The 15,553-nt window shown below is 37.9% G+C and overlaps 1 pseudogene; it reads right to left on the reverse strand.

The window, feature by feature from the left end:
- Positions 1 to 363: 363 nt before the first annotated feature.
- Positions 364 to 1,473, reverse strand: LOC122755045 (annotated as a pseudogene).
- Between the last annotated feature and the right edge of the window lie 14,080 nt (positions 1,474 to 15,553).

Here is a 15,553-nt window from a genome sequence, read left to right on the forward strand (position 1 = left end):
TAACACCTCATTTTATAGATCAGGAAACAAGAGACCCAGAGAGTTAATGTGATCTGACTAAAGTCACCTAGGTAGTAATTTTAGATATTGGATTTGAACCTGGGTCTTCTGACTTCAGTTTAAACACAGTTTTTCACTGTATCAACCTCTTCTTGGCCTTACACAGAGAAGCAATGCAGGTACTTGATGACTTCAGAGTTAAATAAAATTTGCTGAAAAACAGTGCTCCATTGCTAAGGGTTGAGTTGACTCTTTGTGATTATTACTTCTAGCCAGTCCTTTAATAAATATGAATTTTGACAGAAGCTATTTGCAGAATCCATTCTTTCCTTTTACAATAATTGAAGCATTGCTTCCTTTTTCTCAGAAGAGCCGCTTCTCATATGAATGGAGTCCATGGACACAACCTTCCACCTGAGTGGATGATGTCCTCTTCTCAAATTTTAGCTCCCCTGAGTACATCATGGCTCTGACTTGTGTTAGACTCTTAGCACCACTATCTTGGCAGGAGTGCTGGATGCCAGCAATAAAGTAGGGAAAAAATTTGTGGATGGACCCTTTGTCCTGCATGCCCCAGACACCCCTTGAGCCACCTTGTTTTTGTCTCCTTCACTGAAGTAACAGTTCTGACTGCCGAGGTTCTTGTCCATGGCATCGAGGGAGCCCATCCCCCAGTTTTTCTTTAGCCAGATCCCATTAGAGAAGAACTACTTGCCTGGGGCCTCTGTGGTGTCCACCAACAGAGAGTGCATCATCACTGTGGAAGCTCCAAGGGCAAGTGCTTTGGCAATGTGGCCCACATTTTGGATGCCACCATCAGCAATGACAGGGACACTGAAGCGCTGTGCATATTCTGAGGCCTTGCAGACAGCTGTTGCCTGAGGCCACCCACATGCCAACACTTCCTGTGTAATGAAGATGGAACCCCTGCCCATGCCCACCCTCAAGGCTTCCACTCCAGCATCAATGAGATTTTTCATTTTCGCTTATGCAGCTGTCACCACATTGCCACCAATAACCAGTGGGTGGTTGCATTTCTCCTTGATGTACTTGATCATATTAATTTGGAAAAATGGAGTTTCCTTGAGAAGACTCCAGCACAACCACATCAACACCAGCCTGGGCCAGCTAGTCAAGCCGATACTTGTCGTCCTCATGGGTGCCAATGGCTGCCCCGCACAGAAGCTGCTTCTTGGTGTCCATGGATGCCAGGGGGTAGTCATGATTCTTCTTCAGGTCCGTGTGGGTAATGATGGCTACCAGCTCATCATCCTCATTCACAATGGGGAGCTTCCCTTTCTTGCTCTGCTACAAGATTTCATTGGCTTCCTTTAGTGTCACTCCTGCAGGAGTCACCACTAGGTCCTTCTGCCTAGTCATGATCTCTCCCAGAAAACGGTTATGTTCTTCCTCCTTAAGAAAGTCGATGTCACAAGAGGAGAAGATTGCTTTCTTTTTGATCCCATTCTCCATCACATTCTAGAGATCTTTCACGGTGATCCATTTACCATTTCTGTTACTACTTTAAAATGGAGATTATTTGGGAGCACAGCTAGGTGGCGCAGTACATAAAGCACCGGCCCTGTATTCAGGAGGACCTGAGTTCAAATCTGGCCTCAGACACTTGACACTTACTAGCTGTGTGACCTTGGGCAAGTCACTTTACCCTCATTGCCAAGGAAGGAAGGAAGGAAGGAAGGAAGGAAGGAAGGAAGGAAGGAAGGAAGGAAGAAAGAAAGAAAGAAAGAAAGAAAGAAAGAAAGAAAGAAAGAAAGAAAGAAAGAAAGAAAGAAAGAAAGAAAGAAAGAAAGAACTAATTTGACCTCATGAGGGCCACTTATTATTTTCCTATTTAATTGCCTATTAGCCACTTTTGTCCTGTCCTTGCCAGTCCAAAGGTCATTCTCTTCAGCAGAAAAAGCAGAAATAAAATTATAATTGAGCAATTCAGGCAGGGGTATGCCTGAGTCAGTTCATACTGGCTCAAAGACCCAATTGTTAAATTTTCTGTGTAAGCATTTATACCTTGGAAATCATCAAATGCTACAGATTGAAATTTGAGTTCTTATTTGGTTGATGGTCTAGACTTAAGAGAATGATGGTGAAAATGGTAATAATTCAGATTAAACATTAAAAGGGTCTTATGGGTACTTTTTTCCCCTAGAGAGTCATTTATTAAACATTACCAGACACTGTTGAACTCAGCCTTATCTCTGTCATCTGTTATTATCATCCCATATAATCCTTTCTCCCTCTCCTAACCCCATTTTTGTTGTCTTTAGCTTTTCCCAGAAGCTTTAGCTCATCCAGATCTTTAACTCTCCTGACACTATTCTTTCCCAGTCCTGAGATTTACAATCCCAGCTCCTAATTCAGACTTTTAAATGAGTTTGTGATAACCAATGCCATATACACTTTTGCATATCTTTGGATGATTCAAAGCAGAAAATCAGACTATAAATATGTGATTTCCAGATATTACTGAGATTCTTATTTCATAGAAGGTATTTTACATTGAAATGTTGTTCAGTCCTTCCTCATTTCTTATTTTTTAGGCATGCTTCATAAAGTAGAGATGCTTGTCTAATTTAATTCCAACTTTGAAAAGCAATAGCTAAGTTGACAGTATTTGGAATTGCTGGGCTGATCTGTGTTCTGTGAATGGATCTGAGCTGAAGGGACAGGTCTAGGAGGGCACATCAGCAATGGAAAGAGTAATTAGGGAGAGCAGGTTAACACAATGGATAACAAATGAGGAAGTGAGCCTATGTTTTCATATATAGCACATCTTTTGGAGCTCCTCCAGAAGGATCTATATGGGGTGCAAAGAGAGACAGAGGTAGAGCTGCCTTCAGGTGGTTAGACAAAGAAGGCCAGGACCTGATGCTGCTCCTCAAATTATTGCAATATTTGTTTATTGTGTGACAGCTGGACAGCTAACATGTTGTACTGGTACTTTTGTGATATTGGGAGAAAACTGGGAAAACCTCGAGCATATTAGGTAGACGCCTTATGGCAAACTTTTGGAAGACTGTGGATAAGTCACGTAGGATTGGCAGATCTGGTTGGGCGCTGTTGTTACATTGTTTGTCCTTCATTTTCAAAAAAGGTACAATGACATCACAGGGAACATCTTGACTTGTGCATGGACTGGATTAAAGTGAGGCAGAGTTGCACAAAGTCTTCAGCCTCACTCTTTCTTCCTGAGTCACCAAAATCCAATATAAGGAGAAAAGTCAGGAGGACTGGCAATGGCCAATGATGTAGTAGATGACCTTGGTGTCTTCCATGTCAGACCAAGCTTAAGTGTTCCACAGTGCCTGCTTCAGCTATCTTCATGACCATAGGGATAAATTGTCCTTATCTGTCCATTCTGCCAGGGAAAGTCTTCATGTGTTTTGGGTAAACACTCCCTTAACTCACCAACAGTTTTGAAGCCTATTGGTTACCCTCAGCCTGCTTTAGCCTATCTGCCAAGATGATTTACCAGAGTGTGGCTGCTGTGCATGCTACACAGCTTCGTGGAGGCACAGGTGAAAGTTGGATGAATCAGGTGGACACCAAAAGTAAATGACCAAGCCTTTGCACCAGAGGTGCTAGTCCTCCTGCATACCCTATATATCTGTAATGTGTATCATTGGAGGGGCCTTCTGAAATGATGTGATCATGGATCCATTGGACTATTCAAGTATATATATTTTAATCCCCACAAAATTAATGGCAAAATACCAAATTGTTCTGGCTTGTTCACCAGATTTTAATTATTAATTTTACGGGTGAGTATTTGTTTAGAGAGAGACATTTTATGATTCATTATAAATTACCTGAAACATTGAATTAAGCAGCATTTCAGGTAAGGCATTCAGTTTCACTTTCATTTAAACCTTTTCACTTGTGCATGGTTTTTCTTTTCTATAAAAAAGAGGCGGTTAGACAAGATACTACCTAAAGTCTCTTACATTTCCAACAGTAAGTCAGCTAAGTTAACATGCATTTATTAAGTGCTTGCTATTAAGGAATTGTGCAAAGATCTGGGAATGCAAGTACAAGCAAAAAAACAGTCCTTGCCCTTGAGAAGTTTATACAGCAATAGAGATGAGAGAGAGAGAGAGAGAGAGAGAGAGAGAGAGAGAGAGAGAGAGAGAGAGAGAGAGAGAGAGAGAGAGAGAGAGAGAGAGAGGAAACTTTAAAAAGGGTAGGACAAGTGGGAAGGCAAGGAGAAAGATAGAAAAATATCCAGCATTGGACCATGGAGATTCTGAGGAGTACCTCTTGGTGGAAGGCACCAAACAGACATGAAGAGATGGCTGTCCTAAGTACCTTCCTTAAATAAAGGCTCTGCAAGGAACCACTTAATCAGCACTTCCTAATTCTTTGATACTGTGGCAGCTTCACAAGCATATCCATTAATGTATCATAAATTCACAGTCTGTTTGTTGTTGTTCTCGTTCTTGTCATTTAGTGGTTTTTCAGTACTGTCCCACTCTTTTTTGACCCCTTTTGGAGTTTTCTTGGCAAAGATTGTGGAATGGTTTGCCATTTCCTTCTCAAGCTAATTTACAGATGAGGAAACTGAAGCAAAGTTAAGTGACTTACCCAGAGTCACATAGCTAGTAATTATCTGAGACTGGATTTGAAGTCAGCAAGAGGAATCTTCCCCACTCCAGGCCCAATACTCTATCCACTGCACCACCTAGCTGCCTTTGTGCCACCTAGCTGCCTTTGTGCCACCCAGCTGCCCAAAGTCATTTAACACATAATAATTCATTGCTGGTGTCCGTAATTGAAGATTCATTGAAAATTCTAATTGATTGCATCAATAAAAAAAACTATTGAATTTGGATGTTTTCTATCTGATTTGTGGGTTAAAACCTCAAATTTCATATAGAAGAAATTAATTCCAAAAATTTTTATTAATAGGAATTACTTATATCATTTCAAAGTTATTGCAAATCCCGAATTTGTGGTTTCTAAATGAATGCAGTTTCACAGTACTGAGTTTCAAGTAAATGTTGCTGAATAGAAATCACTGGGTGTGCCTGGATCAGCAGTAACAATGTTGTTCTGTTTCTATTCATTTAGTCTTTTGTTAAAATATAATCAACTTAAAAGTCCTCTTCCAAAGAGCAGTTTCCTTAAAAAGAAATATTTAGGGATAATTGCTTTGAAACAAATCTTTGAACCATACTATCTTTTCAGTAAACATAAATCATAGAATTAAAGAATCTCTGAGTTAGAAGACCTTAGAAGTCATCTAGTCCAACCCATTCCCTACAAAGAAAACCTTGTAGGAATTATACTTCTAGTTGGATTCCTGTATACATTGTTTGTTTGGTTTTTATAGGAATAGTCTTAAATACTGTGAGCTGCATTAACCTAAAATGTTATTAGGGATTATTCAAGGTAACTGGAACTATCAGATTAATCAGTTAACCATCCCAGTACTTATTGAGCATCTGCCATGTTCAACACTGTGGCAGGCACTGTCAGTAACAAAATAAAAGAGACATAGTGCTTCTATTCAAGGAGCTTAAAATTTTAGTTGAGGAGATGAATCTAATTCATGTGAAACCATAATGAACCCCAAAAAGATCATGTATAAAAAAAGTGTCATGTAGATGAAAAATTCTGCACTTTAGAGTATAAATGAGAACAGAATACAAGATAGCTCAAAAGTCTTAGTGTGGGTTTAAACTACTAAAACTTAAAACTGCACTCAAATTTTTGGCTCCCCATATGTATTATTGGATTTATGAAGAATGCATAGAGGGGGCAGCTAGATGGTGCAGTGGATAGAGCACTGGCCCTGGAGTCAGGAGTACCTGAGTTCAAATCCGACCTCAGACACTTAACACTTACTAGCTGTATGACCCTAGGCAAGTCACTTAACTCCAATTGCCTCACTAAAAAAAAAAAAAAAAGAATGCATAGAATCCAAAGGAACTCCAAAAATGAAAATTATTAGCTTTCCTCTATGTGAGACTTTAAAAAAATACAAATTGGAAGGTTTATTATTGATCTTTAACAATTTGATCTAACCCCAGGAACAAATTGGACTTAAAGAATTGCAATGCTGTGTTAGACCAATAGCCCACACAGCCCAATATCAATCTCTCACTATGACACCAAGGAATGTTTTGTGAAATGATGCATTTAGGGACCTGTTTCAAAGAACTTTGTTTTCACTTAATCACTTTGTCATGGACCTATTAGCCATGAATTTCTCTAACCCTCCTTTAGTATTTAATGTTTTATACCTGTACTACATCTTGAGGTAAAGAATTTCATGAGTTTAATACTCACTATAATACACAGGAGTTCCTTTTATTCATTCTATCATGTTTCAACAAGTATCACTTAGTTCTTCTAGTCTGGGATTTGATGAATAAGTCCATATTCACCCTATTCTTACCCTAAACAAGTTTTATAAACAGCCCCTTAATCATCTTTCTCCTTAGCTTTTGTCTTTCCGAACTAGAATCCTAATTATTGTATATGATTCTCTTAAGACACCTAACTCCTTTTACTCCCACCCCATTCCCCATTTCCTTTTGTCATTTCAGTTGCCTTTCTCTGGAACTTCTTCAGCCTCTTCACCTCCTTTTTCAGAAGCCTTCTCAAACAGTATGTAGCATTTCATTGGCAGGTACACCATAGTTTTGTACAGGGATAAAACAAAATTTTCTATTTATCCTCCCTGACAATTTTCAGTATTATATGGAACTTTTAGAGGTACTACATAGTGTACTCTCTCCTGAAATACCTTTTCTGTGTAATAATTAATAACATAGATCTCATCATCTTACAAATTAAGCTCAATCAGTTTGGAATTTTATTATCTTAGCTTAGTGTCATTTGCCTATATTACTACTTCAGTGTGAGCTCCCTCTTCCGAATAACATGGAAAATTGTTCAATAAAGCTGGTTTCTGAAGGACTTCATTCAGTATTATTTATTCATCATTGAGGAACTCCTCATTTCTCCTTACTCTTTGTTTCTTGTATCTTAGTCTCTTTCTTAATAGGACAAAACACCAACTAAGAAAGGACTCTTTTTTTTTTTAATAGCCTTTGATTTGGAATACGGTCAAAGGATCAGCAATACCACCTAGCTGCCCCCTCTTGATGCCAGAATTTCTTTAAAATTCTTGGATAGATGCCATCTAGTTCCACTGATTTATTTGTATTTAAGTTTTTCAATTAAGTCCAGAACATTGTGTTATTCTTTGATCTAGTAGCTCTGTTTCAATTGAAATAGTGTGTTTTAGTAAGAAAGAAAAAGAAAAAAGTGTTGGATTTGAAGGTAGAAAACCTGGGTTTGAATCTGGATTCTTCCGATAGGTATGTTATCTTGGACAAATTATTTCGCCTCTCTACACCTTAATCACTTCATCTGTAAAATGAAGAAGTAGAACTAAATGACCATTCTCAGTTTTGAATCTGAGATCCAGTCAAGATAAGTCACTTTACTATCTTCCTCCATAATGAAACACTGACCAGTTAAGATTTCACCACTTGAAAATGTCTAAGAATTTTCCTTGAAAAAAGGACTAAAACACATTCAATCCAGCACTGTGAAATAATTGTCACATTGCAAAGGAAGAGAAATTGGTATCATACTCATTGATATGTGAGATTGTATGTGTATGTGTGAATATTTTTCTCTCATCTTTCAAAGGAAATAGAATGAATGACACTGGAAATCATATTCTCTCTTAAAGCATCATATCAGGCAAAATAATTGAAGAGCATTTGCTGCAGATGGCAAGGGCTCATATTCATGCCCCAAAAATGTTATTATTGCTCTGTCTGTGTGGGATTTGCATAACATTAGCAATAGACAGGGTGTTTCCTTGTACCCCAGGGCCTTACATGTAAATGCAAGCCCACATAATCTCCCTTCATACATCCACCTTATTTAAGTCTCCCATTTGAAATCGCCCACTCCACACCCAAACTTTCACAGAGAAAGATCTATAGCTTAAAGGGCTATCTTTGTAGGTAATCAGGTGTGTAAGATTGTTGTACAGGCAGAGACAAGGGGCTGTGCCAAAGTCATTCGTTCTTCTTCAGGTAAATACCCCACCTATTTTGGCATTCTTGTCTTCAAGCCTTGTTTGATTTGCTGCTAGAAAATAAGCTGAGATGACTGGGAAAAAGAAATGAAAAAAAAAGTCACCTTTTTTTACCATCAGAAAAGAGCAAGATATCTGGCAGCTTCACCTTGAAATTATCCTGTTTTCTGGCGAGGAGTCCATCTTGTAATCTATGTGGTAAATGCTGAATTCAGGTTGAACAATCCACTACTCCCACTAGATTCAAGATAAGGCTCCCCGGACCTATCTGCCATTGGAATAACTGATAACCTTAACCTAGAACCATTCCATTGAGTCATGAAATAGTAGCTGACTGACTGCATGGAAGAAGGATCTAGGTAAGCTCTCTAAGAAAGGCTAACAACTCACAGAATTACAAAATCTTGGAATCAGAAGGTATCTCAGGCATCAACTGACCTTGGTTTAAAGATATCCACTTAATGAAGAGGTCTTCCTGAGGCAGCCCCTTTGAATTTTAGATAGCTCTAATTATTAGGAAATTTCCCCCTTTTTCTCAAGTCAACATTTGTCATTTTAAAACTTCTATCCATTTTGATTAGTTCTTCCCTTTTAGATCAAACAGATCAACTCAATTCTTCTATGTGACAGCTCTTCAAGTACTTTAAGACAGCTATTTTTCAGTCACACACACACACATGAGTCTTCTATTCTTCAATCTAAACATCTGATTTCCTTCACCTGACTCTCCTACAACACGATCTTGAGGACCTCCACCATCCATTTTGCCTTCCTCTTGATGCTCTCAAAAGTGTATGCCTGGGGTCAGCTAGGTGGCACAGTGGATAGAGCACCAGCCCTGGAGTCAGGAGGACCTGAGTTCAAATCCGGCCTCAGACACTTAACACTTACTAGCTGTGTGACCCTGGGCAAGTCACTTAACCCCAATTGCCTCACTAAAAGAAAAAAAAGTGTATGCCCAAGGGCAACTAGGTGGGGCTGTGAATAGAGCACTGGCCCTGGATTCAGGAGGACCTGTGTTCAAATCTGGCCTCAGACCCTTGACACTTACTAGCTGTGTGACCCTGGGCACTTAACCCCAATTGCCTCACACACACACACACAAAAGTATATTCCAAATTTCACTTTTGACTAGACATATGCTTTCATGGATAAAAAGTATATTCATTAAGGAAAATCCTTTATCTACACAGATCTTCTCCCTTCTGCAACTTAAAGCCTTATAGAATTTACAGATACTTGCTGAGGATCACACATTCAATAGATGTCAGAGGTGACACTTGAATCTAGATATTCCAGACTTAAAGGTTAGTTTTCTACTTGCTACCCTCCCACTTACAATAAAACTAAGTATTTGGATACAAAAACTTTCACTGGCTTTTCTCAGATTCAACTGTAATTGCTCATTAGGTATTAGCAGAAGCAGACTATCTCAGCAACCACGTGGATATTTGCACAGTACCCTGTAGAGTAAATGATACCTTTTTTTTCCCCTCATAAGTGTAGACCATGTAAGAATGGAAGGGCTGAGGGTCCATGAAGACTGCTTTAAAGTCAAGGCCTTATTTTTTTTCAGCTTGCATTCTGACCCTAGGTGCCAGATGAAGACCAAACTATAGTAGTGTCACTTTTTTTTTTTTTTGGCATTTTGATTAGCATATTTGTTGCAGTCTTATTTCCTTTAGACTAATTTCTTTCACATTAAGAGCATATGAACCCTCTCTCATAGACCAATGTACCATTTATTAAAAATTGACTGAAATACTTGAGCAGAATTTAAAATGGAACATACATCAAACTTATTTTCCTCTCTAAAAAAAATCTGAGCCTTTAAAATTTACTGGTTGGTATGGAAACAAGTCAAAATGTTTATGTCACATGGAGGGAAATAACTCCTTTGTAATTTAAAAATGAACTGAAAATACTGACAAGAGATTTTGCCTGTGTAGTAGTGTGACCGAAAATATATGGATTGTCAATGGTAATAAAAATGATAATAGTAAATAATTCAAATAAAATCAAACAAAAGCTGTAAAAGGAAAAAAAAAAGAAAGATCTCAGAAGAGAGCAAGGGATTCATAATGCCTTTATTTTTGACCCACTCTAATTTACCCTGTTTTAGATCAAATCAACTTATTTCTCTATAAACCCTTCACAGTTTATAGGATGACAACCGACCATCATTTTCATCCAGAATTATGTATTTATTCCAGAACTTATTAAAGGATAAAATGGATTTGATATAAAAGTTACATGCTATTCAGGAAAGGCCATTCTATTTAGCTACTCTCCCTCCCTGAAACGATAGAATTATAAGCAAGAAAGCCAAACTTCACACTAATCTAACACATCATCCCAGGGACTCTAAACCATTTCTATTAGCCTACAGGTGATAGCAGAAGGTTTACTTCCTGGTAAGGTGAAAAAGCAAAGCAAAAGGCACATTGAAGAAGTTTGTTTCTTTTGCTTTTTGAATTTTTAAAATAAACATTTTTTGATACTTTTTAAAGGAAGATATGCCCCATTCTGCAACTGTAATCTACCACTGTTCTGTTGACATACTTAAAGAAACATTTCAGAAACCTCCAGAATCCAGAAAAGAGAAGGTGAGATGAATGGGGGAAAAATGTAGTGTGTCAGACCATTTTGCATGCTGCAACGACTCCACATCCTGGCTAGGGAAGAGAGCTTTGGACATAGACAGATATGCAGTTATCTAAAATTTTGGCAAAAAGCAGAAGGCCTTTAAGTATTAAGATTACTATTGCCCGAGGTGGACATGTATCACCAGGACATTGGTTGTTTCTCATAGCCCACAATAAAGAAGATGTTAAGTTCTGTTCCTAACATCCTTGGTTCCCATGGCTGCTTGAATCTGATTCGGTGTTCTTGGCTTCTTCTGGAATAATCTTAAGGCAGCAGAAAATCTAGAGCAACTCTGAAAGACCTGGTCACATTACAAATGTGAAAAACATGACAACACTTGAGGACTAAAAAATGTCACTGGGTCTCTTCAAAGCCTATATCTAGCATGGAGAGAAAATCAAAGACTTTGTTGTTGATGTTGTTTTTAAAGATTTTTTGCTTATTAACAAATTAGTTATGTATGGAATGGTGTCTTTAGAGGATAGATAGATAGATGATTGATAGATAAATAGACAGATGTTTAAATAGGTGTTTATATATGTGTTTATGTGTGTGTTTGTATAGAGAGATGATGATGATGGTGGTGGTGGTGGTGATGGTTTTGGTGGGTGGATGGATGGATGGATGGATGGTTTAGTGGACAGAATGCTAGATGTTGAGTTAGGTAGACTAGGGTTTAAACCTTGCTTCTGACATGCTCTAGCTGTGTGACCATAGATAGATTACAACTTCTTTCAATGTCAGTTTTCTCACCTGTAAAATGGGGATGATAACGATTATAGGGGGAGCTAGGTAATGCAGTGGACAGAGCACTGGGCCTAGAGTTAGGAAGACTTATCTTCCTGAGTTCAAATATGGCCTCAGAGACTTAGTAGATGTTTGAACCTGGGCAAGTCACTTGACCCTGTTTGCCTCAGTTTCCTCATCTGTAAAATGAGCTGAAGAAGGAAATGACAAACCACTCTCGAATCTTTGCCAAGAAAACCCCAAATGGGGTCATAAAGAGTCAGACACAACTGAAAAATGACTGAACAATGCTCATAGTACCTACCTCCTAGGGGTTTGTGATACTCAAATGAGATAATATCTGTAAAACACTTTGAAAATATGAAAGCAATGCATAAATGTCAGCTATTTAGTTATTATTACTAATATACTTCAATTCAATAAATACTTATTAAGTACCTATCTGGTCACAGGAACGTATATTTAGAGGTAGATAGAACTTTAGAGGTTATTGAGTCCAATCACTTCATTTTCCAGATGAGAAAAATTTAAATCCAGGAAAGTTAAGTGACTTGTCTAAAGTCACACAGGTGTCAGAGGTGGGATTTGAACCCAGATGCTCTGACTCCAAATCCAGCATTCTTGTCCACTATCCCATGCCACCTCTAGCATTCTAACACACACTGTGCAAGGTTCTGAGGAAACAAATGCAAAAAAAGGAACAACCTCTATCCCGAGAGAGCTTACATTCTGATAGGGAGGAAAGAACATGTACACAGATCAGTAAATACAAAATATATACAAAATAAATTCAAAGTAAATTTTATTGCAGGAGGGGAAGAAAAAAGAGCACTAGCAAATTACATAACTCCAACATGTTATAAAGGGAGGGAAAACTCTGACTTGGAGAATTTAGGAAGTTATTCAATCATCCAGGGGCTAGGTCTATGGAGTCAGCAAACTCTCAGGGTTCTGAACTCATTTGTTGGACTCTTCTTGTCTATAAATTCAAAGGGACCTGTTTCGTTAACAAGAGTGAACAATCACACCAAATATTATGAAATTCATATTATTCATATGAACTTTTAATTTCTTCCCAAGTGATGTGGTATCATAGCAGTAAAACTAAACCTTAAGGAAGCCCTAGACAGAGAATCAGTGGTATTATTACTGGGAAGAAATTGCAAATTTTCCAACTTCCCAGAGACATGCTCTACTCACTTGACCACATTGCCTCATCTAAAATATTCTGTACATGAATTATTTTTTTAAATCACTCAAGAGTTTGGTTCCAGTTTTTGCTGGCCACTCCACTTTGCAAATGCTAGCTGCCAAATATGTATAAAGTGTCTATTGAGAAGTTTATAGCTTCACTGGGAGATTAAAAGGAGTAGAGTACTTTCCAAGCAAGGAGACCACATCCCTTGCCAGAAAGGAATATATCCAACTCCTACAGATGCCATGGAGAAATGGATTTTCAAAGGAGATATGGTGTTCCAAAATTTATCACTGATTTGGCGGGCAAAGATGAAGGCATCATTTTAAAAGAGCCAATAGATTGAGATGCATCACAAAAAGTAGCCTTAAAAAAATTCCTTGCCTTGATTTAATGTTCATTCAACTCAATAAATAGAGCCACCTATCAGTCTATAAATAGATTAAAAATATGGATGACCAGCACTTTCAAATAATTCAATCTAGAACATAGTAACAAACAATGAGGAATCACAAAAGTTATAGTATTATTCCAATTTAAATTCTGGGCTTTCAAACAAAAATGTTAGGTAAGGCCCCTCTTGTCAATTGAAAAATAAATATCTTCAGAGGTAAGGGTCTCTGTCTTTTCCCTGGGCACCTAAAGGACTGTCTGGTATTTATGCCAGTGTAAGATGTTACCATTACATAATGAGACATACTTTTAAACCAACATGCCAGAAGTTTCATCTCCAATAAAGCATAGCCTTTCAAAGTAGTAATTTGGGAAGTTAGGCACTTACTTCAATAATTCTCAAATGATTTTTGAACCTCCCTCATCTCTGGAATTGTCTTTAAGAGTCAATTTTCATGCTGTACTAGAAAACTGGTTTCATTATTTTATAGCCACACCTTGTATGTGGAGGCAGAGAGGGTAGGAGTTTAGCCAAAGATAGTTCATGGTGGTTTACATACCTAACATGGCTGTAAAATATTTGGGAGATAATTCTAAAATGAAATATATCCTCAAAGGATAAAGGTTTACCACCCCTGAGTTAGACCCTTTTTCTTCAGAATAAACAAAAATTAAAGTATGCCATGAAGCCTCTGAAGACAATCTCCAGAAAGAAGTCTTGAATTTCCAATGATGGTACCCCAAACTAAGAGCATTTTCTTCTAGGAAGACATTTTGAACTATATCTTAAGTCTTGGCTGCCTCTTTATAAAAGGTGTCTCACCTCCCAAGGTGACATCTTAAAAGGGGAGAAGGCTCAGAAGCATAAATTGCAGGATCAAAGTTGATCATGTTACTTCACGGTAATGTATCAACGTGTAAAACCTTGAACTCTGCGCATCTAAGCTCTTAAACTCTTCCATACCACCAGTGGCCAAAACACTTTTAATAACCTCTGACCCTGATTCAATCCCAATTTTGATAACTTCCTATCAACTACAACCCTTAAAATTACTTTATACTTAATGTATTAATTGTTTCTATTTACGTATTTGTGTATACATTATGTCCTCCCACCCCCCAGTAGAATGTAAGCTTTTTCTGAGCAGAATTTGTTTTCATATTTTTTGGTGTATCGCTAGTGCCCAGTACAGCACCTGGGACATATTTCTTGAATTAAACATTCCTGTCTTTGGACATGTGAGTGCAAGATGGTTCCATCCTCATTTTCTTGTAGAATTGCTTAGAGTCATGCATTTAGAAGGTCTCCAAAACTTATAACAGTTGTCACTAAGGAATTATAAATCATCTATCCAAAGAGAAGGGTAAACTATCTAAAAATCTACCAACCTCCTTTCTTCAGAGGAGTTTTGGGCTACTGATATGGAATAAGGTATATATTGCCAATGTATACTGGGGCAGCTAGGTAGCTCAATGAATAGAACACTGGACTTGGAATCAGGAACTCATATTCCTGAGTTCAAACCCAGCCTCAGACACTCAAGTGTGATTCTGATCAAGTCACTTCACCCTATTTGCCTCAGTTTCCTCATCTGTAAAATGAGCTGGAGAAGGAAATGGCAAATCACTCCAGTATCTTTGTGAATAAAACTGTAAATGGGCTTAAAAGAGTAAGATATGACCAAAACAACTAAAAAATAACAACAACATGTGAAAGGGGGATGGCTAGGTAGCTCAGTGAATAGAGTGCTCAACCTGGAGTCAGGAAGACTAAAATCTGAGTCTAGCCTCAGATAATGACTAGCTGTGTGACCCTGGGCTAGTCACTTAATACTGTTTGCCCCAGTTTGCTCATCTGTAAGATAAGCTGGAGAAGGAAATGGCAAACCATTCCAGTATGTTTGCCAAATAGGGTCCTGAAAAGTCTGACATAACTGAAAGAAATGAAGAATAACACTACTACTTTGTCTTAAATTAATATTGCTTACATGGAGGTTACCAATCTCCTGCTATTATGACAAGATCAAGGTACTGAATTAACTCTCTCTCTCTCTCTCTCTCTCTCTCTCTGCCTTTAAGTTCAAATGTATCCTTTTCTTAAAGCTTTACCCACTAAAATTGCTTAGTGCACTTTGATTCTCTATATTCAGTTGAGGCTAATCCTTTCCACTCAAGAATCCCAGGAATATTTTGGGATCTGAAGACACAAACTTCCTGAATGAAATTTAAACTAGAATCAACTTTTTTTTACCCTTTAGAAATCAATGGAGAGGAGCACTTAGAGGTAAATGTTTTTGATCAGAGTGACAACAACCATTTCCAAGAACAACTTGTAAGACAGCCCTCATGTGGGTGAAATATTACTTTTTTTCTTAAAAGAATACATTTTAATCCATTTCCTAAAGGATGAAAATACATCTTTTTTTTTTTCGCTGCCTGACTGGAAAAGGACTTAGCTGTTCTCTTTAAGAAAAGAATATAGAGCAATAGTGAGTGTG

Source organism: Dromiciops gliroides, chromosome 4 (assembly GCF_019393635.1).
Source record: "Dromiciops gliroides isolate mDroGli1 chromosome 4, mDroGli1.pri, whole genome shotgun sequence".
In the NCBI taxonomy this organism is placed as follows: domain Eukaryota; kingdom Metazoa; phylum Chordata; class Mammalia; order Microbiotheria; family Microbiotheriidae; genus Dromiciops; species Dromiciops gliroides.